At 46.7% G+C, this 25,027-nt stretch overlaps 1 long non-coding RNA gene across 1 annotated transcript in view; it reads left to right on the forward strand.

Annotated features, from left to right (window-relative positions):
• LOC147425228 (uncharacterized) overlaps positions 1–24,241 on the forward strand; it is a 78,965-nt gene extending 54,724 nt beyond the window's left edge. The window contains exon 2 of the long non-coding RNA XR_015186460.1: positions 23,744–24,241. This is a non-coding gene — a long non-coding RNA (uncharacterized LOC147425228). The remainder of the gene's footprint in view (positions 1–23,743) is intronic.
• Positions 24,242–25,027: the final 786 nt, after the last annotated feature.

Below are 25,027 nucleotides of genomic sequence, written 5' to 3' on the forward strand. Positions count from 1 at the left end.
CAAGGCTACTCGAGAGTTGCTCCCCGGACCTAAGCAAGCTCGTAGAAAAGCGGTCCTCCCAACTCCTGCTCAAATCTACATTGCGCATCTCTGTGAAAATCCACCTTGTGGAAGGCTCCATGGGTCGCCCATATGTGGGACCAAGCACGAATCCAGTGTAGCAATAACGCCTTCCAAAGTTCCTCCCCTAGAAGAAGTCCTCTAACCACAAGCTTCCCAAGGAGGGCTCTGCTCTGTCGTGTTGAGCCGATGATCCCCAAACCTGCCTGAGCGCAAGGTAAAGTGATGAGCTACTGGGAAACTTTGGCCGAAGCCGTCTGAGTAGCTCGCCTTGACCACAAAAAGTTCTTGATCAACCTTCCAGGTGGCTAATGCAAGAGCTCAAGAAGATCCAACAAGACATGATGTACCACATAGTAGCCAAAAGCACCGGGTTGGCCACTACAGCCCTACCAGCAAGAGAGAGCCGTGCTGAGCTCCATTGTAACAGTTTCCTCCTAATGGAGAGGAGGAGAGGAGCAATCTGTTGCTCTAGAAACAAATCCAAACCCACATGACATCCCAAGTAACGTACGGGTATCCCTGGGAGGATCCATCTAAAGCCCTCTCTAGGCGACCAATCGGGCGTGGGAGCACTATCAACCCAGAAAGCCAATCTCTTCATCCAATTGATCAATGCTCCCGATGCACAACAGAACACCTCAAAGGTACTCAAGAGCCTGCTCACACTTGTGCAAATTGGCCTCCTGGCCCTCTAGATCATAGTAACAAGGAATGGCCATTTTTAGGTCTCCGTTCCCCGTTCCCATCCCAATTTCCCGTTCCGGACTCCCACTCCGTGTTTCAGACGCGAGTATTCAAAACAGGGAATGGCATTTCATGCATGTCGCCGTTCCGTGTTCTTGTTCCGATTTCCTGTTCCTGGTAACTATGCTCCAGATACATGCCTAGGTCATCAACAAACTCAGCGTCCGAAAGCTCGTCTCCCTAATAGGCAACGCTAATCTACGTTTGAAGTCAAAAATCTGCTCATCGCCTCATCATAGAAAAGCAACAAGAAGGGGGCACGTGGTGTAACGGGACGGGCACCATGTGCTAATGGGAAAGAACAGGCTGAACAACTTTAAGCACTTTAAATAACAACTGAACTGAAAGAGATGCACGACACACGAGACGGAGTTCCACGCCAAGAGAGCACTGGCCCCAAATTTTGGTATTTCTTTATATTGCTTCAATATGGTACAACTCCCATGGCTCTGCTCTACATCTCCTGTGGGTGGACTACCAGAGTGAGAGCCCATGGGTCATATTTAAAGGCCCTTGGCCTCTAAAAGCAGTTTACATGAACAACTTCAAGTTCTAAAATCTTCTGGTCAAAAAACTGACACCAAAAGCTGGCAGCGCATTTCACGGAAATCCGTACAGTTGCCACGTCATCAACATAAAATGTGGAATTCTGTACACTTACCATGTCAACAGCCTACAACATAATTCGTGGGCGTCCATATAGTTGCCACATCCTTTTACGCCAGTCCTTTGCGTCCCTTGGGCCCCATCAACAGGGTCGCATAAGTTAGTAAGAACTTCTTTTACAATTGCCCCACCTTGCGAGGCTCTGTAAGTTGGTAAAACTTCTGTTGCTGCTACTTCTTAGGGTTTAGGCCCCTCGGCCGGGATCTACAAGTTGGCTCCGTTCTTCAGTGGCTTGACATGTCAGCAATTTATGACAAGAAGGCAACCTAACCGAACTCATAAGCATGAAGTGTTCTCCTCTTCCCCTTGCCAAAAGCACCTGACTATGCGCACACCTAGAGCTGACACTCTCCTAATCCATGCATCTGAAAACCCCATCCGGCGGAAAGTGCCCTCAAGGAAGTCCCAGTCAACTCTGTCATACGCCTTCTCAAAATCGAGGAGAAGCACCACAAGATCCTCTCCTCGAAGATGTGTGACGGAAGTTGCCTCCCATAAGGTAAAAATGCTGTCAAGGATGTTGCTCTCCTTGACAAAACCTCTCTGCGTCTCATGCATAATGCTCTCTAGCAGTTGCTAAATTCTCAAACTTAGAGCCTTTGCTAAGATTTTGTAGGCTGAGTTGAGAAAAGTGATGGGTCTCCACTGTCGAATCTCGTGGAGGGAGCCTCCCTCCTTTCGGATAAGAAAGATCAAGCCCTCACTCATGCTGTCCGGCATCTCTCTAGTGTGCAAAATGTGCTTTTAAGTGCTACAAAGGTCTCGACCAAGCCACTCCTGATAGTCCAAGAAGAAACTAGGAGTCAAACCATCCTCCCCTGGGGAGCTACCCCGGAGAAGTGCCATGAGGACCTCATGAAGCTTCTCTGTATGCAGAGGCATCTCAAGCCTCTGGCGCATCTTCTCGGTGACTAAGCTGGACATCTGTGTCCAAACCTGCTCTCTGATGCATCTCGACGCTCTGATTGTCGGGGGGTGGGGGGGGATTCTCCTACACAAAAGAGGTAGGAGGAGGTTCTGAGACGGTCTCCTGCTGTTAAGGTCCAAAGAGGTTCCCCTTAGGAACCCACTCCTATCAAGGAACAATGGGGCTCTCGCCTCCAAGGCGAGAAGCTCGGCCCTGTCGATGGCAGCCTTGAACCTGGTGCCATCCCTCCTCAGTCTGGTCATCTACCGCTACTGAGGTTGGATCTCTGGGGGTCTCCAAAGCCCCGATTGAGGGGACCTCGAAACTCCATGAATGGCCCGCCTTAGGGACCATGGTTGTGGAGCTAGCCGAGCTCCCCTGCCTGGACAGGCCCTCGCAAGATGGCCCATCTGTTTGCAAATGAAGCACTAGTTCAAAAGGTCGGAATACTCCACACTCTGTCTGACCCAACCACCACTCACCCGAGGCAGCAGAACCACCTTCGGGAGTGTATGTGCGTCCTCAACAAGAACCTGCACAATGGGTAACCCTACGGCCTTGGCCACAATTGCAGCTAAAGTACGCGGGGTCTCCAAGACAGTCCCAAACATGGAGCCAATCCTAGAAAGCAAGGGAAGATACTCCCGCCTTAGTCTTGGAAAGCAAACTGAGATGGGAAGATCTACCTCCTCCTCAAGCACATCTGTAGTCTTGTCGAAGCCGTGGTGCCATTGTCTGAAGTAAACTCGAGCCGCCTGAATGCCTAGCAGGCTCATCGAGATCACTTTGGCTGCCATTTCTGGAGACTCAAACTTTATCTCGTAGTAGCCTCTCCCGAGAATCTGCACATCAATGATCTTGCCTCACTTCGGTGAGGAGTCGGGCCTGGAGCAAGTCCAGAACCTCGTCTTTGCTATGCCGTGTGCCAACAATCTTGCAAATGACCGAGGATGCTTGAAGCCGTTCCACCTCTGCTGTCAAGCTCGCTTGCTCTTCTAGTGAAAGAGCAGGTCGAAGGGTCAGCTCCTCAATGTTCGACGAGGGGGCTTCTGTGGAGTCCCTCTGTCACAAAGTGATGACATAGCATGACCATCTGGATAGACTCCGGACAATAGGAAGAAAAAGATGCAAATGAAGTTTTACCAACTTGCAAAACCTTCCAAGGGGCCTAAATTAAAGAGTCTGAAGCTTATAAGTTGTACAAACTTATGGGACCCCATCCAAAGGGGCCCAAGGGACAAAAGGATAATTAAAATCGCGCAAGGATGCTGACGTGGCAGTGCTGTACGGACAACTCACGTTTTCCTATGACTGCTAATGTGGCACTGTACGGATTCTGTGATTTGCGTTGGCTGCCTTGAGTGCTAGCTTTTGGGCTGGGATGTTTTGAAAACTTGAAGCTTTTCATGTACTGCTTTTGGAAGGCCATGGGCCTATAAATTTGTAACTAGGGTCTCTCCCTCTCTCTTAGATTGGCTTGGAAGCACTAAGCAGAGAGGACCCTCGGACATTGTACTTTGTTCAAGCATTAATATAAAGATAAATACTGAAAGGCGCCAGACTTTGGGGCAATACCTCTGGGCACGGAATTACGCCGGGCGGTGTCGTCTCTCTTTCCTAAATTGTGATAACTTTGTTAAGTGATTTTAAGTATTTTCTCATCTGTCGTATCAGATTCCCAACTTTGGGTGTCCAACTCTGTTACAGTGGTATCAGAGCTCAGTCGATTTTTCTTCTACAAGAAATCCGATCCCTTCTACCGCGACACACATGGATTTAGTTGACGAATCCCGCAAGGATCAGACCAATCCACCTAACAACTCAGCATTTTGGTCTTGTGATTCCAGATGAGATGGACATGATAGCAATAAGAATTAGTTACTCCAAACATTTGTGGAGATCTGAGATAGATCTAGATGTGATTGCTAAATACGTTGCCAATAGATCATGATCCGATATCTCGATGGACAATGTGATGTGAATGTGGTTTGAATGTTCAATGACTATCGTCTTTGTGCAAGTGTTGGATTTGTGTTGTCTAGTGCGTCGGTACTTAAGAGTGTCTACTGAACTAGTTCTGGCTTATGTTGGTTTTGCAGGCGTAATCGAGGGCGATTACAATTCTTTCAAGAGGGGGGTATGTCACAAAGTGATGACGTGGCATGACCATCTTGATGGACTCTGGATAGTAGGAGGTCCAGCCCCTAGAGAAAGATGCAAATGAACCAACTTGCAGAACCTTTCGAGGGGCTTAAATTAAAGAGTCTGAAGCTTATAATTTGTACCAACTTATGGTATCCCATCCGAAGGGGCCCAAAGGACAAAAGGATAATAAAAATCGCGCAAGGATAATGACGTGGCAGCATCGTACAAATAGTCTGCGTTTTTCGCTAACTGCTAACGTGGCACCGTACGGATTTCCGTGTTGCATTGGCTGCCTTGAGCGCTAGCTTTTGGGCCTGGGATGCTTTTAGAAATTGAAGCTTTTCATGTATTGCTTTTGAAAGGCCATGGGCCTATAAATTTTTAACTGGGGTCTCTCCCTCTCTCAGATTGTCTTGGAAGCACTGAGCAGAGAGGACCCTCGGACATTGTACTTTGCTCAAGCATTAATATAAAAACAAATACCGAAAGGGGTGCCAAACTTTGGGGCCAATACCTCTGGGCACGGAACTACGCCGAGCCGTGTCATTTCTCTTTCCTAAATTGTGATAAACTCTATTAAGTGATTTTTAGTATTTCCTCGTGTGTCCTCTAGATTTTTGACTTGGGGTGTCCAACTCCGTTATACCCTCTCGGATGGAGTCAAGGCCTCCATTCTGTGTTTGTTGCTCTGGAGAGGAAGACGAAGATGCCGACCAAAAACACCTGCCCATTGCGGGCAGTCCACAAGCGTCGTACGCCGAAACAGGAGCACGGGGCGGGGCTAGACGAAAGGGAGCGGGGGGGAGCAGGTGAATATGGCAGCGCGCGAGAGTGAGCAGGTCAGCACGAGAGGAGGCGGACAGGTGAGCGCGAGGGTGGGCCTTTTTTTTTGGTTGGGGGGGGTAGCGGAAAGCAGGCGGATAGGGCAGCGCGCGGGGGTGAGCAGGTCAGCACAAGAGGGGGCGGATAGGTACGTGCAAGAGTCGGGTTTTTTTTTTTTTTTGGGGGGGGGGGGGGGGGGGGGGGGGGGGGGTAGCAAGTGAGGTGCAAGAGCAACAATGAGCTTCGTCGGATACAAACCATTACCCTCAAGCTAGCGACTTTAGAAAGGTCTGTTTTCTCTATTTTTCAGTTCTGTTAAGTTATTTCCAGTTTTCCCTCACGTTTGTTGTTGTAGATCTTCGGCTTGGAGTGTCCAAGTTTATTACAATGGTATTAGAGCCCAAAATTTGATCCCTTTTCCCACAGGAGACATGGATTCTCCCATTGAATCTAGTAGGGAGGAGACAGCTATTCCTACTCGTCTGAGTAAGGAAACTAACAGAGGATCTAGTGGGAGTGGACTTCCTTCGAGACTTCAAGAGAAGAGTAGGGCCCTCTACTACTGCCGAACGACATCGAAAAGATGGAAGCACAACGGCAACTTCAAGTTGCCATCTGTGCCAATCAGACGCTTAAATACGCCACGGACCCGCATTATGTGAAATTTCCGAAGAGTTATCCACTTGACGAGATTTATTCGGAATGGTAGGCGGCCATTCACTCACCTCTCAAGTCAGCCATGAAGTAGAAATCTAAGCCGAGTGCAGACAAGCGACGATTGTACTCGCACGATGAGTTTGACAGTGTCGTGGAGCAGCAGGTCAACCAAGTTATGAAGTCTCGAATGGCTCTCTAAAGAAAAGTCCTGGAGCAGATTACCCTGGCTACCTAGGTCGGAAATCCACTTTTGAAGCAATTAGCAGATCCAAGTAGCATGTACGTTGGCTGGGGCGCTCGCTTTTGTGCCTCCTTTCGTCATTGCTCCCACCCTCCCCCAATGCCACACAACCCCCCCCCCCCCCCCCCGCCCCAAAGGCTTTCTCATCTCAGCCCCCCTTCGCCCCTTACTCGTGTCCCTCCCTGGCTGCTACGCGTTCGCCTGTAAGGGCTACGTGTTGCTGCCTCCAGTTCGCACATGCCCCCTCCTCACCTTCGTGGTAACCGCCCCCCTTGCCCTTCCCGCCTACAAAGCGACTCTCCCCCCCCCCTTCCTCCCTTCATAGCTCAGGCCTTTTTCCCTAAAGGCTTCTTGACGAAGGTTGCTCCCATGGCTTGAGTTTCTCTCGCACCCTCAACGTTGTCTGTCGCTCGCCATCGGACTCCCCCTCCCTCCTAGACACAGCAGACATAGATGGAGGCTCCTGCTCCGCCCTAGAGGGGCTGTAATGAAGCCCCTTGGCCCGACTCTGCAGAGCCCACCATTTGACTTGCGCCATCGCCAACGGAGCAAGCGAGCCTTGCAACAGAGGTGAAGTGCCTCCAACCCACCTCCGTCATCTACAAGATTATCGGCAACCGACCAAGCAGAGGGGAGGTGTACGACCTCCTCCAGGCCGCCTTCTTGCAGATGTGGGAAAGATCATCCGCATACAGCTCCTTCGGCGAGGCTACTACCCGATCGAGTTCGAGACTCTCGACATGGCTTCCAAGGTCATTTCGATGAGTCCGTTGGCCATCAGAGCAATCAGGGCTCACGTTCGACACTGGTAGTGGGCACCATGGTTTTAACCCTGCTTTCGATGTTCTTGTCGAGGAAGCACACTTGTCCATTTCAATCTGCTCCCTTGGCTTGAGGAGGAAGTACCTCCCGCTTCTATCCAAGATTGATTCCAAGTTTGGGACTATTTTGGAGACCCCGCGCACAACGGCTTCAATCATTGCCAAGGCAGCAGGTATATGTTTTGGTTCGGGACACCCACTATCCCCCGAAGGTAGTTCTTCTACCTAGGGTGAGTGACCGTTGGCTGTGCCAGAGCGTGGAGTATTTGGGTCTCCCGAACTATTGTTTCATATGCAAACAGACGGGCCATCTCACAAAGGCCTATCGTCGCTGGGGACCTTGACCAGCGACACAGGCTCAGCCTCCCAAGGTTGGACCATCATAGCAAATAGAGACCCAAGGTGCACAAGCTAGGACTTCTGCAGAGATGGGTGGCAAGTCAGATGATGGCTGGTGTCACAAACGGGAGCGCATAACAATATAAAATATACTCGGATAAATAGAATTTATCACTTAATACTGAAGCCAAAGGATATAGAGATAAATAAATAGAGAGAGAGAGAGAGAGAGAGAGAGAGAGAGAGAGAGAGAGAGAGAGAGAGAGAGAGAGAGAGTGAGAAGATCAACATAGTACTGGGGACCAGAAGATGGGTTGGTCCCCCCTCTTAAAGAGAATCCTTTATTAGGGAGAATCTTTTTACAAGCACAAGAACCGGAGAAAAACCCTCCGTTCTAATTCTTTGACTCGATGGTCGTTCCTTCCCGTAAGGGAAATCCGAGAGACGAGCTCTCAATCCTTTTTCCGTCTGTACTCGGAGTTGACACTCCGCAGACAATTTCCGAATTTCGTTCCCGAAACTCCCAAGCGTAGGCCGAAGCCTTCTCGCTTCTCCTTCGCGATGAAGTACCTACAAACACACACGCAAACACGCGACAACAATTCGTATGGCGAATCCACAATAGATACCTGTCGCTCTTGCGCGGGAAAAGCGACTTCCGTGCTTCGTAGTCTCGCGATCTCTTGTGCTATCTGGCGGCAGAGTCTTCTCTTGCTGATGTTGGTAACCCCCTTTCATGAGGGCATGTGGTGCTCCTTGGCCATGGCACGAATAGCTGCTCGCATAGAGATCGCGGCCGTTTTTTTTTTCTTTTTTGCGCTGCTCTACCCGAAATAGGGAGAGAGAATTCGCTGATTGGTTTTGTTGGTTTATTTTCTAAGTGGATGTCCACTTATTAAGTGGGCGGTCGGCATATTTTAAAATTGGTTTGAACCTGTCCAAAAACTCAATAAAATCTTATAAGTTTAAAACAATGCTTTTCACAACACTTCCCAGGCGTCCCTGGATGCAACCACATGCACAAATGCAATGCAGACATAGATTCCTCGTGGGAAAGCGTTTGCTCTTCTCGGAAAACTCGTTCAAATTTTCCGCTTTTTTAGAAAAGCTTCTTAGAACCCATCTTTATTCTTGTGCTTGCGTCTTTACGCGTATTCCTCTTTCCAGTTCAGATTTCCTCTCGACTATGGATATCCCCTTTCCGATGCACCCGTCACCCACCTTGTGACGCATCAGGAATACCCATCACCTAGTCCTTTCCTACCAAACTTACGGTACAATCCCCTTCACCATGCTCTATGTCACCCATCCTATGACGCATCAGAGATGTCCGTTCTGGGATGGTCGGATACTTCTTTCCGATGCTCCCTGTCACCCATCCGATGTGACGCATCAGAAGTACCCTTTCTTGGTGGCCTTACAGACATTCCTGTTCTCAGTGCTCCCGTCATTACTTTCAATGACGCACTAGGAATACTCTGTACTCGGATGTCTCCAGTGAGAAAAACCCTCTCACTTAAAATTCCAATAATTCATTTAGAATTATTTTTCCTGTTGTTCAAAGCGAGAAAACCCTCTCACTTATAAATCCAATAATTCATTTAGAATTATTTTCTTGTCAAATAAAGGCCAGTTTAGCAACATCCCTCTCACTTATAAACAGTTGTCCTCATCTGTAGAGGTCCAACTGAACTGCCTTGGAGAAGCCGGAAAAATTCCAAATCTTGCTCAATGGTGAGTTGAGCTGGTCCTTTCTCCGTACAGAACTTAAAAAGTAAATTTCATAATTCAATACCTACCTTACTAGTTCATGTCCTTCCTCTAGTACTTCGAGGATATCCTTCACCATTCATCAAACTTACGAGCCATGTAAGAACTCGTCATTCGCGTCTTTCCGAGAATCTGTTAACTCAATTCCACCTTCTCAATCCCGAGAAGAATAATCCTCCTAAAAATCAATTTAGGTCTATGTCCTTGCGCATAACCTTGCGCTGTTAGTCCGGAGGGTGTTAAACCTCTTGTGTCCTTCCACATAGGGAATGCCCAAGTCATAGAGCATTAAGCCCGATGTCTTTCTTTCGCAAACAGAGTTTGCTAAAGAAGGTTTTTGTTTCGGGCCGTCGCTCAACGTAGACAGATGGTTCTAATCCGAAGATTCCTTGTGCACGGCCACACTTCTTTCCAATCTTTTCCTCCTGCGAGTTATTACCACCAGCAGTGTTTTCTAGACGCCTATTAGAGTCTCTTCCTTGCAGAATCATTAAAAAAAAATGATTCACCTTGCGAGCATCAATGACGCCTTGCAAAATCTCAGGCAGATAGGATTCTAGCATTTTTTGAACGTACGTTCAAACCCGGTTCACAATAGAGCGAACTCTCTTTGATTCTCAGGGATGTTCTCCCATATGTAATTCTTACCATTTTGAAACGGTTGGCGAACTATATTCTTACCATATGTAATTCTTACCATTTTGAAACGGTTGACGAACATAATAGTTCGAATTTATTCCAGTAGCGTGTAAATGCTACTTGACCTGCTCGTGGAGAAACATATACCGCAACCAAAAGTTGCTACTGTAATGGTAAAAGCACATAGCGTATTGAATGATCAACGATCATCAAAAAACCTCTTCTCCGTAGAGACTCAAAGTCCTTCTACCGGACACATCTCAAATAGAGATTCTCGTATCGGAATATCCTTGGCGCAAAAAGGCGCTCAAGAGAGTATAACAAACTCTTGTCCAGTTCCTTAGCATAGGTCTGCATCTTCGTGTGTTATCCATGTACCCAAAGGTGTACATAAGTTGCAGTGAGCCTGGGAATTTACCTTCCCTTCGTAAGATCCTTAGAGCGAAGACGCTTAACCTGACGATCCCTTGGCTCAATCTTAGAGCAAAACCCGCTCATCAAATAAACTAGGATTTCAATCCTTGGATTCCTTGAGCACAGGCCGTAGTCGTCACTTGTTCCTTCCCTCGTAAAGAGAGTATTCCTTCACTTGTGCGAAAAGCACTACCATGTCTTCCCTTACCGGGTAGGGGGGGTGTGGGCTTAAAGAGTACTCAAGCTTCATGAAAGCTTTTCTTTGCTTGAAAGCTCAGAATGGTTCCTTCATAATTTCTTGCCCGCAATAGCAGGTAATTTGTTGGAGAACTACCGGATACCAGGTCAATCATGGACCTTCCGGATGGTTAAGCAAGGCAGTTCATCGTATAAAACAATGTTCTGACTCAACCTTACTCTCATAAACACTTGAGAGTGATTGTCCTGGTTAGACACTTGCATATCTCGTGCATAAACGTTATACGCAGTTGATGAGTTCCTTAAAGATTTAACTTTGATCAAAGACCTGCCCTCTCACTTAAAGTTTGAGGGTCTTCTATTCAAAAACTCAGGAGTTAGATTGAATTCCCTTATTTCAAACTTTCTCCGGATAGCAATGTATCCTTCGAGGAGACGTAAAAAAAATTTGTTGTTTCTGTGCTCAATGGTTCTTGTCCCATTGCGTGGATTGTATTCTATGTACACTAAGGTGTACACTTCAGCTTTTATTGCTGACTCCACCATCTGCTGCAAAGTATCTTGCAGATGCGTTTACAAAATTCGGGCAAAAGTCCTTCGTTAAATTTGTTTATCTTTCCTTCCTCAGAGAGGATCAAGAATGGAGCTACCTTGGCAAGAGTGAACCACTACTTGCTTTGACTCGCTCGTGTTCCTATTGGGCAAACCAATCCCAATCTTCTTGAATGCCTTCCTCAAAGCGTAGAGGAAAAAAAAATTGTCGGAAAATTCAGCCTTGAATTGTTGTTGTAAGTTCCTTGCAGAGCTTTGGTATACCACTAAGTACTTGCAATCTCCCTTGAAGTGTTTGGTCACATGCCTCACCTTCGACACTTCTCAGAAATTGCCGTTTGCAAAGGCAACTTCAAATTGTCAAATGAAAGCAGTAGCTTTCAGGACATCTTCCCTTCCGTCAAAAGTATCAAACTTGACTGGAGTGTTCCTAGGTCTAGAGACCTTCTTCATACCCTTCCCGAGATGACGGGATTTCTTGGCTATGGTTCTGGATTGATGTTCATGGATATCTTCTGGGTTCTGAACGATCTTGAGAATTCCGCTCCTTCGATTCTCTAGGTTTTTGAGCATCACGCTCTTGTTGCCTTCTCAAAGAATCCCAAGTCTTGTGTCGAGTTCTTGCAGAGATAATTTTTTTTTTTTTACTCTGCGAGCTTTTCCTGCAGGACTTAGGTTTCCGCCTGCTTACTTCTCTCTTGGCTTGTCATGGCTTCTTCCCGTATCTTCCCAGAGTCGTCCTCCTTTACAGAGAAAGAGAGGAGACCATGCTCTGATACCACTGTCACAAACGGGAGCGCATAACAATATAAAATATACTCCGGTAAATAGAATTTATCACTTAATACTGAAGCCAAAGGATATATAGAGAAATAAATAGAGAGAGAGAGAGAGAGAGAGAGAGAGAGAGAGAGAGAGAGAGAGAGAGAGAGAGAGAGAGAGAGAGAGAGAGAGAGAGAGAGAGAAGATCGACACAGTACTGGGGACCAAAAGATGGGCTGGTCCCCCCCCTTAAAGAGAATCCTTTATTAGGGAGAATCTTTTCACAAGCACAAGAACCGGAGAAAACCCCTCCGTTCTAATTCTCTGACTTGATGGTCGTTTCTTCCCGTAAGGGAAATCCGAGAGACGAGCTCTCAATCCTTTTTCCGTTTGTACTCGGAGTTGACACTCTGTAGACAATTTCCGAATTCCGTTCTCGGAACTCCCAAGCGTAGGCCGAAGCCTTCTCGCTTCTCCTTCGCGATGAAGTACCTGCAAAACACACACGCAAACACGTGACAACAATTCGTATGGTGAATCCACAATAGATACCTGTCGCTCTTGCGCGGGAAAAGCGACTTCCGTGCTTCGTAGTCTCGCGATCTCTTGCGTTATCTGGCGGCAGAGTCTTCTCTTGCTAACGTTGGTAACCCCCTTTCATGAGGGCATGTGGTGCTTTTATAGCTCCTTGGCCATGGCACGAATAGCTGCTCGTGTAGAGATCGCGGCCGTTTTTTTTTTTTTTTTTGCGCTGCTCTACCTGAAACAAGGAGAGAGAATTCGCTGGCTGGTTTTGTTGCTTTATTTTCTAAGTGGCTGCCTACTTATTAAGTGGGCGGCCGGCATATTTTAAAATTGGTCTGGATCTGCCCAAAAACTCAATAAAACCTTATAAGTTTAAAACAATGCTTTTCACAACACTTCCTAGGCGTCCCTGGATGCAACCACATGCACAAATGCAATGCAGACATAGATTCCTCGCGGGAAAGCGTTTGCTCTTTCCGGAAAACTCGTTCAAATTTTCCGCTTTTTTAGAAAATCTTCTCAGAACCCATCTTTATTCTTGTGCTTGCGTCTTTAAGCGTATTCCTCTTTCCAGTTTGGATTTCCTCTCGACTATGGATATCCCCTTTCCGATGCACCCGTCACCCACCTTGTGACGCATCAGGAATACCCATCACATAGTCCTTTCCTACCGAACTTACGGTATAATCCCCTTCACGATGCTCTATGTCACCCATCCTATGACGCATTAGAGATGTCTGTTCCCAGATGGTCGGATACTTCTTTCCCACTCCCTGTCGCCCATCCGATGTGACGCATCAGAAGTACCTGTTCCTGGTGGCCTTACAGACATTCCCGTTCTCAGTGCTCCCGTCATTTCTTTCAATGACGCACTAGGAATACTCTGTACTCGGATGTCTCGAGTGAGAAAAACCCTCACTTAAAATTCCAATAATTCATTTAGAATTATGTTTTTGGTGTTCCAAGCGAGAAAACCCTCTCACTTATAAATTTAATAATTCATTTAGAATTAATTTTCTGTCAGATAAAGCCAATTTAGCAACAGCTGGCAGCAGGTACATGGCTACCACCGCCGCCAAAGACAGGCTCCTCTCCCCCCCCCCCGACCTGGAGGCCGACCCATGGTAGGCAGCATCGTTGGGTTCCCCTAAATCCTCCGCGTGGTTCCAGAACTCAACCTGGAGCCAGTCAAGTACTGTATGCATAGTCCACTCTGCGTGATCCTTGCCACACACTGGAAAGGAAAAACCAACCATTGTATCCAAGGCATCGGCACCTCGGGCTGCCAAAGAAAGAACATGTACATTGAAACAAGCTGCCTCAAGGTCTGGGGATGGATCGCCAAGAAACCGCGTAAAGTCGTAGTCGAAGAAGTCCCATCGTTTACAAATGTCAAAACTGGTCAACCCTTGCGGGATTGTTGCAAAGGGAGAAGTTTGCACCAAAAGGGTCATCCTTAAGTAGGGAAGTCCCTCTTGAGCGAGCCAGCTTGTATCAAAAGCGCTGCCAGGAGATCTGGAGATCTCTGAGCTGCTGAGGAGTGTCATGTTCCCTGGGTTGGTGGTGGAGTATGGGAAGGGCTAGGAGAGGAGGCTACAGGGGCAACTGCCAGCTCGGGAAACTGGAGAGGCGGAAGGAGGGTGTTGGGGAGGGGGGAGCTAAGGAGTCAGCAGGCGAGGGAGGTGGAGGTGCTGTCGGTGGTGAGATTGAGGTGGAAGGAGGCTCCTCAAGAGCATCTTGCTGTAGAGGGTCGAAACGTGACAAACTTGCTATAGACACTCTGGTTGTTAGCCAAGTTTAGTGTGACGCCGCCTGATAAAGCTGGCAATAGACACAATGTGAATTACTTTTTGCAAATACACAGAGTGCTCCTTGCTATGTATTTGTACATGACAGACTTGCTACAAACACTTTGGCCGTTAGCCAAGTTCAATGTGATGCCGCTTGATGCAGCTCGCAATAGACACATTGTGAATTACTTTTTGCAAATACACGGAGTGCTCCTTGCTATGTATTTGTACAGGAGGATTCCTCGACAGAGGATTAGCCTTACGGACTGCACGCTGTCGTGCAGCTCCGCTTCCATGCCAAGAAAGATGCCAGAAAATGCACATCAAGCTTATTTGAAGCATCCTTGATTAATGGTCAGTGACCAGGGCTTGTTAATAGGCCAAGTTTAATGATTAATGTATGCCAGATGCGGCTAAATGGGCCAACAGATACCTTACTGATGATAAAAAAGACGTATGCTTGAAGTGAGCATAAATGGGAGATTATGATCTAGAACTGTAGTGCTTGAAGTGCTCTACCGGCTTGTCTTTACGGCTCACCGATTGGAGCTACGGTAAAAAAGTTATGGCAATTTGAAGTTTAAGTCAATTGCAGATCCATACCAGATTGGGCAACTGCAGCTGAGGGGACAAAAATGAAGTGAATGCACGGGCCTGAAGTGCTCACTTTGTGGAGCGCGTTGGTCTTTTCAGATCAATGATCGGACTTACGGTTGCCAAGATATTGGCCGTTAAAGATTTACCGGGGACCGGTTTCGTACCAGTTCGGTCGGCTCGATCGGTGTGCCGTCTGGGAATTTTACAGCCTCGATAGGGTTTGTATGCATTTATGCAGTTTGAGAAGTCTAAAGGGATTTACGGCTTGGCAGGGAGAGTCTGGTGTCAATTGTCGGCACTGTTGAGCTCGGTAATTTTGGCATTATTCGAGATGTCGGTATGGACAATAAAATTCACGAAGATATTGTTAGTCAAGGACTGCTCGAGAGAGATGTCGTGCTTGGCATTGCCTTGGCCGGCATGTGTACCAAATATGATGCCTTCTACTTGCAAAGCATTGCATGGCCTGCATGTATGCCCAAATGTGATGCCCTTACAAAGGCCGCCCGCCCGCCCAAATGAAGGCTATGGCCGCCATGTATGCCCAAATGTGATGCCCTTTGTAAGTGGCCGCCCACATAAGCCTTAGTAAGTGGCCGCCCATTATGGAAAATAAGGAGGGAAGTGTGGACAAAAGCGAATAGAAAAGAGGGCATGGTGTTGCAGCGCACAGAGATGGCGCATGGGAGAGAAAGAGCTCGCAACGAGCTCGGTGAGACTCAAGCGAACTCGGCCATGTGACGGAAACTACTCGGCATGCCATGGCGCGCCGTTTCGGCACCAGCAAGGTCGAATTCCATGCCCGTCATCATGACCCGTTGCCACGTCATCGAACTGCTTCCCACCTAGCAAGGACGGCGCCGTCGTTGCTCACGGGGAAGTCACAAGTGGCCTATTTTTAAAAATTGGAGGTTTATTGCTAAGAGTAGTGAGGAGTGCATGAGGAGGTGAGGATAATAGGAGAAGAGGTTACAAAGAAGAAGAGGAGAGAACGAAAGGGGTTAGAAGCTAGAAGGCGAGGAGGGTTACGAGGGGGGAAGGCTCGGAGCAAGCAGAGCTCCCTCTCTCTCGCTCTCATCCTTGGAGCAAGCACAACTCCGTCTCTCTTGCTCTCATCCTCCGCAAGCAAAAGCTCTCTCTCTCTCTCTCTCTCTCTCTCTCTCTCTCTCTCTCTCTCTCTCGCTCTCATCCTCGACTAACAAAGGAGGAAGGGAGAAGAGGGAAGCGAAGGGAATCAACGACTAGGGCAAGAAGGCAAGAAGGGGAAACAAAGCATAACGAAGAGGAAAGCAAGGTCGGGAGGGCAAGGAGGTGACGGAGCAGGAAGCTACAAGGAGAATCTCTCTCTCGATTTCGAGGGCATGAAGAGGAGCTCTCGGCTCGTGCTCGGCAAGCAAGAAAAGCTTGCTCTCTCTCTCTCTCTCTCTCTCTCTCTCTCTCTCTCTCTCTCTCTCTCTCGTCCTCCTTGAAGAAAAGGAAGATCACTCTCTCTCTTTCCCTCACTCCGAAGCTTGAGCTCTCTCTCTTGGCATGAGGGAGCTCGATCTCTCTCTCGAGCATAAAGAAGAAAGCAAATCTCTTTCCCTTCCTTGTCCTCGGACTTAAGCTTGAGAAGAGGAGAGCAAGGAGCAAAAAAGCAAGGTAAGAGCGTGCAATTCAGGGGATTCTCTCTCTACAAGTAGCTCTGAAAGACGCTCGGCCGAGTCAATCAAAGAGAGTTTCGAGAGATCTTGACAACATCGAAAGAGAAACTTGAGGCTTATTGTTGGTATATGAGATGTGGGTGTTGCACTATGCTTCAGGTGAAGCTCTAGTATATTGCGGAGCCCATCAATGCTATGTTATCTCAATGGTGTTTGATCCAGGAGATTCTAAGGATATTCACAAGCAGATTCAATATGGATGGATACTGTTAAGTATGCTTAGTAATTGTGTGCTATTTGAACCAGGGGTAGCATATTTGCACCATAAATGCTTGATGTTTATTGATACAGGAAATGTATACTCGTGTGGATATTATGATGCTCCAGTGTTTGGGAATTCCCTTATTATCCTGTTTGATCCTGGGGGCTACTAAAGTACATGCGCAGATTCAAAGGATATGAGTTATTTTCTTGTAGCAAGATGCATGATACAAGGTTTTGGTTTCTAGATTATGCTTAGTCCGAAGAGTTTTTGGTTCTACATTCAATAAGATTACATGGCTGGCTTCCAATTGACTTCTTTGGGCAATTGATGAAGTATCTTCACATCTTTTGAGTTGGTTCTGCTACCAGAACTTAAAGTAAAGGACTTGACGGCCATTCTGTGTGCAAACAAAGTAAAGCATACTTGAGCTTGACAGGGTTCCCTAAAGCGAGCTTAATGGTCAAGCCGTGTGCATCATTAACTGGAGCACTTGAGTCTGGCGGGGTTCACTAAACAGGTTTTTCATAATTGAATGCTTTGAAGATACGGAAGACACGGTTCAAAGATTTCTGATGGGCAGCTACCTAATGCTTAAGCTAGAACATTGATGATAGGGTATAAGCCTTATTTCATTTTTCATATGATGGCAAAGATCTTAAGGTACCTATAGCAGATGCAGATTGAAGTGCAGTTGGCACAGACCTGAGGCTGTGCAAGTTCAGAGGGGGTGGATGTGGTGCAGCTCCGCTTCCATGCTAAGAAAGATGCCAGAAAAATGCACATCAAGCTTATTTGAAGCATACTTGATTAATGGTCAGTGACCAGGGCTTGTTAATAGGCCAAGTTTAATGATTAATGTATGCCAGATGCGGCTAAATGGGCCAATAGATGCCTTAATGATGATAAAAGTGGCGTATGCTTGAAGTGAGCATAAATGGGAGATTATGATCTAGAACTGTAGTGCTTGAAGTGCTCTATTGGCCTGTCTTTATGGCTCGCCGATTGGAGCTACGGTGAAAAAGTTATGGCAGTTTGAAGCTTAAGTCAATTGCAGATCCGTACCGGATTGGGCAACTGCAGCTGAGGGGACAAAAATGAAGTGAATGCACGGGCCTGAAGTGCTCACTTTGTGGAGCGCGTTGGTCTTTTTAGATCAATGATCGGACTTATGGTTGCCAAGATATTGGCCGTTAAAGATTTACCGGGGACCGGTTCCGTACTAGTTCGGTCCGCTCGATCGGTGTGCCATCTGGGAATTTTACAGCCTCGACAGGGTTTGTATGTATTTTATGCAGTTTGAGAAGTCTAAAGGGATTTACGGCTTGGCAGGCAGATTCTGGTGTCAGTTGTCGGCACTGTTGAGCTCGGTAATTTTGGCATTATTCGAGATGTCGGTATGGACAATAAAATTCACGAAGATATTGTTTGTCAAGGACTGCTCAAGAGAGATGTCGTGCTTGGCATTGCCTTGGTCGGCATGTGTACCAAATATGATGCCTTCTACTTGCAAAACATTGCATGGCTGGCATGTATGTCTAAATGTGATGCTCTTACAAAGGCCGCCCGCCCAAATGAAGGCTATGGCCGGCATGTATTCTCAAATGTGATGCCCTTTGTAAGTGGCCGCCCACATAAGCCTTAGTAAGTGGTTGCCCATATGGAAAATAAGGAGGGAAGCGTGGACAAAAGCAAAAAGAAAAGAGGGCATGGCGTTGCAGCGCGCAGAGATGGCGCATGGGAGAGAAAGAGCTCGTAGTGAGCTTGGTGAGACTCAAGCGAACTCGGCCATGTGACGGAAACTACTTAGCATGCCATGGCGTGCCGTTTTTGCACCAACAGGGTCGAATTCCGTGCCCGTCATCATACCCGCTACCACGTCATCTAGGGGGAAGTCACAAGTGGCCTATTTTTAAAAAGTGGAGGTTTATTCCTAAAAGTAGTGAGGAGTGCATGAGGAGGTGAGGATAATAGGAGAAGAGGTTACGAAGAAGAAGAGGAGAGAACGAAAGGGGTTGGAAGCTAGAAGGCGAGGAGGGTTACGAGGGGAGAAGGCTCGGAGCAAGCAAAGCTCCCTCTCTCTCGCTCTCATCCTCGGCAAGCAAAAGCTCTCTCTCTCTCTCTCTCTCTCTCTCTCTCTCTCTCTCTCTCTCTTGCTCTCATCCTCGACTAACAAAGGAGGAAGGGAGAAGAGGGAAGCGAAGGGAATCAACGAGTAGGGCAAGAAGGCAAGAAGGGGAAACTGTCACGTGACACATCCAACCCTATGTGTCCGTGGACAAGCTACAGCATGATCAGGGTTCAGTCAGTCCAATCAATCTAGATTAGAAGTGATCTGGCACTTTTGTGAGTCTATTCGTAGACCGTGCATGCCCAGTCACTTAGTGTAGATGCATATCCTCTGGTTGCACACAGCATGATCATAAGAATTCCCATCAAAATCCATCAGAATCAGTCAAGGGAATTTTCCAGTGCATTTAGCCTATTTTACCTATTTTTGGCGTTTTTTACTTATTAATTTAAGTGACTTTCCAACAAAAGTAGGTAGGGCAATTTTGCTAAGTTTGTATATAAGCAAACTAGAGCTAGCACTATTTGGCAGAAGAGGCAACAGGAGCCAAGCTCAGCAGGCAACTTCTCACCAAGACCAAGCCTTGGTGGTTTCCCTCCAAGCAGCAGATCCCCCCCATTGCCTAGCGTTTTCAACAAGAAGCATCGCCATACACCTTCCCTCACCTATCATTTTTAGTCAGCACCATAGCCTAGCGTTTTTGCATCAGCAGGTCCTCGCCACAGAAGACCCCAACAGATAGCGTTTTTGCATTAGCATCCTCGCTAGCAGGAAACCTCAGCCTAGCGTTTTTGGGAGCTTCAGCCTCTAGCGTTTTTTGTCCCAATTTCAGCCCTTTGCAGATTCAGCATGCAGCGTTTTTTCATCATTAAAGACCGTCAAGATCAGCCCCTAAAGAAGTAGCAGATTCAGCCCGGAAAGACCTCAGTTTTCAGCCTTAAGCAACCTCAGTTTTCAACCCTAAACCTGCAGATGTTCAGCGTCAAAGACCCACAGAAAACAGCCCCCAAATCAGCGTTTTTGGACTAGTCGCAGATTTCAGCCCATAGCGTTTTTGGACAGCGAAAGATTGCAGATTTCAGCCCTTAGGTCGACTTCGTTATCCCCGTCGTCGTCGTCAACATAGCCTAGACTTGCATCAGCACATGCATTCAGTTTGTACCAGATTGTGCAATCAATAGTAGACCACTATTGTCGACGAGAGTGGGGCCTTCGGAGGAGGGTTTTACAACGTCTCTGGTGTCGTATCTCTCTTCTCTCTCTATCTCTCAGTCTCATACACTTGCACGTACAGTGTCCATTCACTTTGTTTGTGATCATAGCACCCTCGCATTAAGAACGGAAGGCTCTACCTTCCATAAGAACAAAAGGAACCTGTTCGGAGCACTCATCTTGAGCAAAGCACAAATATTCATTCCGTTGCACCTAACAAAAACAAAGCATAATGAAGAGGAAAGCAAGGTCGGGAGGGCAAGGAGGTGACGGAGCAGGAAGCTACAAGGAGAATCTCTCTCTCGATTTCGAGGGCATGAAGAGGAGCTCTCGTCTCGTGCTCGGCAAGCAAGAAAAGCTTGCTCTCTCTCTCTCTCTCTCTCTCTCTCTCTCTCGTCCTCCTTGAAGATAAGGAAGATCACTCTCTCTCTTTCCCTCACTCCGAAGCTTGAGCTCTCTCTCTTGGCATGAGGGAGCTCGATCTCGCTCCCGAGCATAAAGAAGAAAGCAAATCTCTCCCTCTTCCTCGTCCTCGGACTTAAGCTTGAGAAGAGGAGAGCAAGGAGCCAAAAAGCAAGGTAAGAGCGTGCAATTCAGGGGATTCTCTCTCTACAAGTAGCTCTGAAAGACACTTGGCCGAGCAAAGCAAGTCAATCAAAGAGAGGTTTGAGAGCTCTTGACAACATCGAAAGAGAAACTTGAGGCTTATTGTTGGTAACCGAAGCAATAGAAGGAGCGTAAGAGCAGGTTAAGGAAGGCACTTAGAGAAGTTTTATGAGGACGAAATAAAAAATTGTGTGCGGCAATTAAGTCAGTGTAAAGAAAATAGAGTAAGAAGTTGTAGGATAATTGATAATAACTGATGCTTGATGATTGAGGGAGTGAGCAGAATTGAAGCTTCCAGAATCCACAAGGTAGTTGAAGCAATTAAAGCGGTAGAAGAAAATTCCCATCACAGTTATCACCAAAAGATTGATTAAACATTTTGTTAAGCCCCGATGTCATTAACGGCCCGGTTGATTCTGTAAAGCGGAAGCTTAAACTCCTAATTAGCATGTGATCCAAGTGACGGTGCTGTTAACAGCCCACCTTGGCTAAGAATTAAGTTGTACTCAAAAGCATTAATCAATTAATTGATGATTACGGCAATTGCCAGAGCTGTCAGTGTCTCTTGTTCTCTCTCTTTCACACCTCCCACAGCCAGAGGCCCGGTGCCTGCCCGGCTCACGTTTCGAACACATATCCCCCGACAACGCTCTTCTTGGGCATGGGTTGTGGACACTCACTTTAGACATGGCTTTCTCAAGGACGCTCGGATGCGGACTACTCCCCATCCAAGATGACCTCGAAGATTGTGAGATTGGCTGCCGCGGCAATATCGGCTTTCTCTCACGTAACCCATGAGAATTGTGTCACAAGACGGGCACCACATGCCAATAGAAAAGAACAGAGTGAACAGACTTTTAGCACTTCAATAACAACCGAACTAAGAGAGAGAGAAAGAGAGAGAGAGACGACACGCGACACGGAGTGGCGGAATTCCACCCCAGAGAGTATTGGTCCCAAACCTTGGCGTCCCTTTCGGTATTTTTTTATATTGCATCAACACAGTACAAGCCGTTACTTCAGTCTCTGCACCTTCTCCAGGAAGCATACCAGAGAATGAGCCCTAACCTCATATTTAAAGGCCCTTGGCCTGAAAAGCAGTTATAGTGAAAAGCCTTCTGGTCCTAAAGCAATGCCAAAAAGCTGCGAGCGCGTTTTGCAGAATTCGAACAACTGTCATGTCGGTAGTTAGCGCAAAACGCGGAGTGTCCGTACAATTGCCACGTCATCGTTTTTTGTGTGTGTGTGTGTGTGTGTGTGTGTGTGTGTGGGTCCTGCTTTATTTTACTTCCTTTATGTCACTGGGGCCCCATCGGACGAGGTCCCCATAAGTTGGTAGGACTTCTTCTTTTGTTACTTGTTCTTCTTAGGGTTTAGGCCCCTCAGCCAAGATCTTCAAGTTGGCTCCATTCTTCAGGGCTTTGACACGTCAACAATTTTGGACATCCCCCTTCTTTGAAGAAAGTGATCGTCTGCGATTACAGCATATCTGCAAAACAACTCAAGTTAGCTCAAAAATTTCTGAGGGTCATTCCGAGGACATTCCGAGGGACAATCAGTTTGCTCTTTTTGTTAAGGAGTTAGCTTCTCCTTTCGGCTCTTTTGATCAAGGAGTTGTCTTCTCCTTTCGTCCATATCGGAACTGTTGATATGCTGGCATAGTAAAATTAGCCATCACACCCAGACTGCATTGATCTTCCACGGGTGTCTTGATGCACTAAAATTACATACTCAGTCAATCTCATCCGGTCAGGAATATTCAATAGTTGGCACACCACAATGCAACACAAATGCTTACATATGCATGTTACAAGACACAACAAACAACACCGTTGAGCACTCCCCCGAGACAAACGGTTTATGGTATGAAGCTACTCAACGACTACCTCGTCACTCCCCCCGCAAATAACCTTAAAAGGTATGGGCCATGAGCTCAGAAGACTGTACAACCAAACGCTCCCCAGACCGCAGTCTGCGTCGCTTGGAGGTTCAAGCATAAAACCAAACGTTCCCCAGGCATCAGCCTGCGTCGTTCGGAGGTTTCTAGCATACAACGGAACGCTGAAGAATAAACACCCAATGTCCCCAACAATAATTGTGAAAGTGACAAAAATTGGAAAAGGGAAAGCAGGGCATAAATGCTAAACACGAGCCTCTACATCGTGCATGTCATGCATAGATGGTAACACATGGCCAATCCGACAACCAAAAGGCAATGAAGAATAAACACCCAATGTCCCCAACAATAATTGTGAAAGTGACAAAAATTGGAAAAGGGAAAGCAGGGCATAAATGCTAAACACGAGCCTCTACATCGTGCATGTCATGCATAGATGGTAATACATGGCCAATCCGACAACCAAAAGGCGATGGGGCTAACTGCTCAATTGTCTTCTACGTGCAGTGGTCATAGTGATAACTGGAGGACAAGCCCACTTGTTTAAGATTGGGGTTATCTCATTGTATGATCCAAATATGCTTGCATCCATTCACGTATCTAAACCCTTGTTTCCATACCGTATATACCATACATATTCTGTAGATTGATTTGTCTCACACGCAACATTTTTAAAATTAGAAAAATGTGGTTCATATGAATTTTTATCTTCAATCAATGTTGCAGATTTTTATAAAAAGATTTTGTGTATGTTTTTCGATATATTGTGTACCTCAAGTACCTTATTTGAGGTTGACCAACAATATTATAACGATGCCTAACGCATGGTACCTAATGTGCTGGACTACCCTCATGACTAAGGAACACGGGGTCTTTAATGAAGACCCCGTCATGGGATCGCGGCGGATGTGGCACGCACGCATCTCGAGGGAGATGGACGTCCAACAAAAAACGGAAGTCAACGCGCGCCCGGTGGTTCAAACCCGGCACCTTGGTCATGGCAACTTGGTGAGCTAACCACGCATGCGCGTGCATTTCGGTGTCAACAAGGCGAGAAATAAACTATATAAGCTAAACTTAAATGGGGAAAAGTAAACATGGACAGAAAAAGTAAACACGGACACGTCCGTTTAAAATCAGACGGCTGGGTGTGCCTTTGCTTTTGTGCGCATAGCTGCTCGCCATGGATCCCATGACGGGGTCTTCATTGAAGACCCCGTGTTACTTAGTCCTAAGGCCTAACTACCTTCGGTACAAATGTAGCAATTTTTTCATCTCACAATTTTTTCTGCATTTTTGAAATGGAGATGACATGGAAATTGACTTTAATGTATGATGTTTAATCCAACTATCTTGCTTTGGTGAACTGTTTCACCTTCTGACGTTTTTCATAATTGCAGGTGAAATGACACAGTATTTGGTAACTGGAAAGGCGTGCACAAAAATTGCCCTGCTAAGCTTTGCCATTGGAGTTATTGTAGGGTTTAAGCTGAACAAGACATTGCGGCGAATTGCAGCGAAGTTATTGAAAGGTGTGACGAATGATGCGTGATGCAGTGACAGCCGGTGAGTGCCCACCGAAGACATTTGAAGGTATTCCTCAAGAGATTTGACATTAGAAGATGGGGTTTCTGTATTTTCCCACATCATGTCAGCAACTCATTGAAATGCTGCTTTACCAATCGATTGAAAGCAATGAAATTAGTGGGCTGTATCATCCCTTGTTATAGTGGAGAGTAGAAGATAGACATGACCTTTGAGGACTGATTCGTGTAGCCCTCCTACAAAATGGGAAAACCATTGCTTACTGTAGTGCCATTTTTGTAAAATGTAATTCGTTTATGTGCTATACAGGCACTTGGAAATTGGAGGTTATTTCTGGTGTTCTCTTGTGGCTAGCATGCTTTGAGAGAGAGTTTTCATGTCAAGACATCTTCTCGTGCGTGCATGCGTGTGAGTGTGTGTGTGTGTGTGAGAGAGAGAAGAACCAACTCGTGTGTGCACATGCGCACGCACGCACGCACGCGCGCGCGCACACACACACACACACACACACACACACACACACACACACACACACACACACACACACGTTCATGTGTAGATTTGGGCTCTCTGATGCCAAGTTCACGGGCTACCATGCCCACACCCACACCCACACAAAGAAACCTTCGGGTTTCTGGGATGCTTATGGCAGCAAACATACTGGAAACATATGCGAGCTTGTGAGTATGCACTGGACTGCGGGTCTCCAAAGATACCAGGTGTTTGTGAAGGGTCTTGATTATCCTGCTCGTAGTGAGATTGTCTGGGTATTCTGCATGAAAAACAACAAGGTGAAGGTTGACATTGGCATTCTAAAACCATGTAAGTCAAATCATGTAAGGCTCCCAAATGAAACATAGGGATCGATTGAAAGAGGAAAGGAAAAGAATGTTTTCAACGTCTAGGAAATGATAAAATTTCAATGTATGCCTAACTCTTTCCTTCTATCACCCAAGTGTGGTAGATTGGTTATGCCATTTCCCTCTTGCATAACAGGTCTTGAGTTCAACTCTCGTCGTTGGATAGATCTTTAAGGTCTCTTGAGATAGTTTCCTACGACGTTAAAGCACTAATAAAAAGAGGAAAATGGTATAACTTTCTATCACCCAAGTGTGGTAGATTGGTTATGCCATTTCCCT

This window comes from Adiantum capillus-veneris, chromosome 25 (genome assembly GCF_014529385.1).
Source record: "Adiantum capillus-veneris isolate H3 chromosome 25, ASM1452938v2, whole genome shotgun sequence".
Lineage (NCBI taxonomy): Eukaryota > Viridiplantae > Streptophyta > Polypodiopsida > Polypodiales > Pteridaceae > Adiantum > Adiantum capillus-veneris.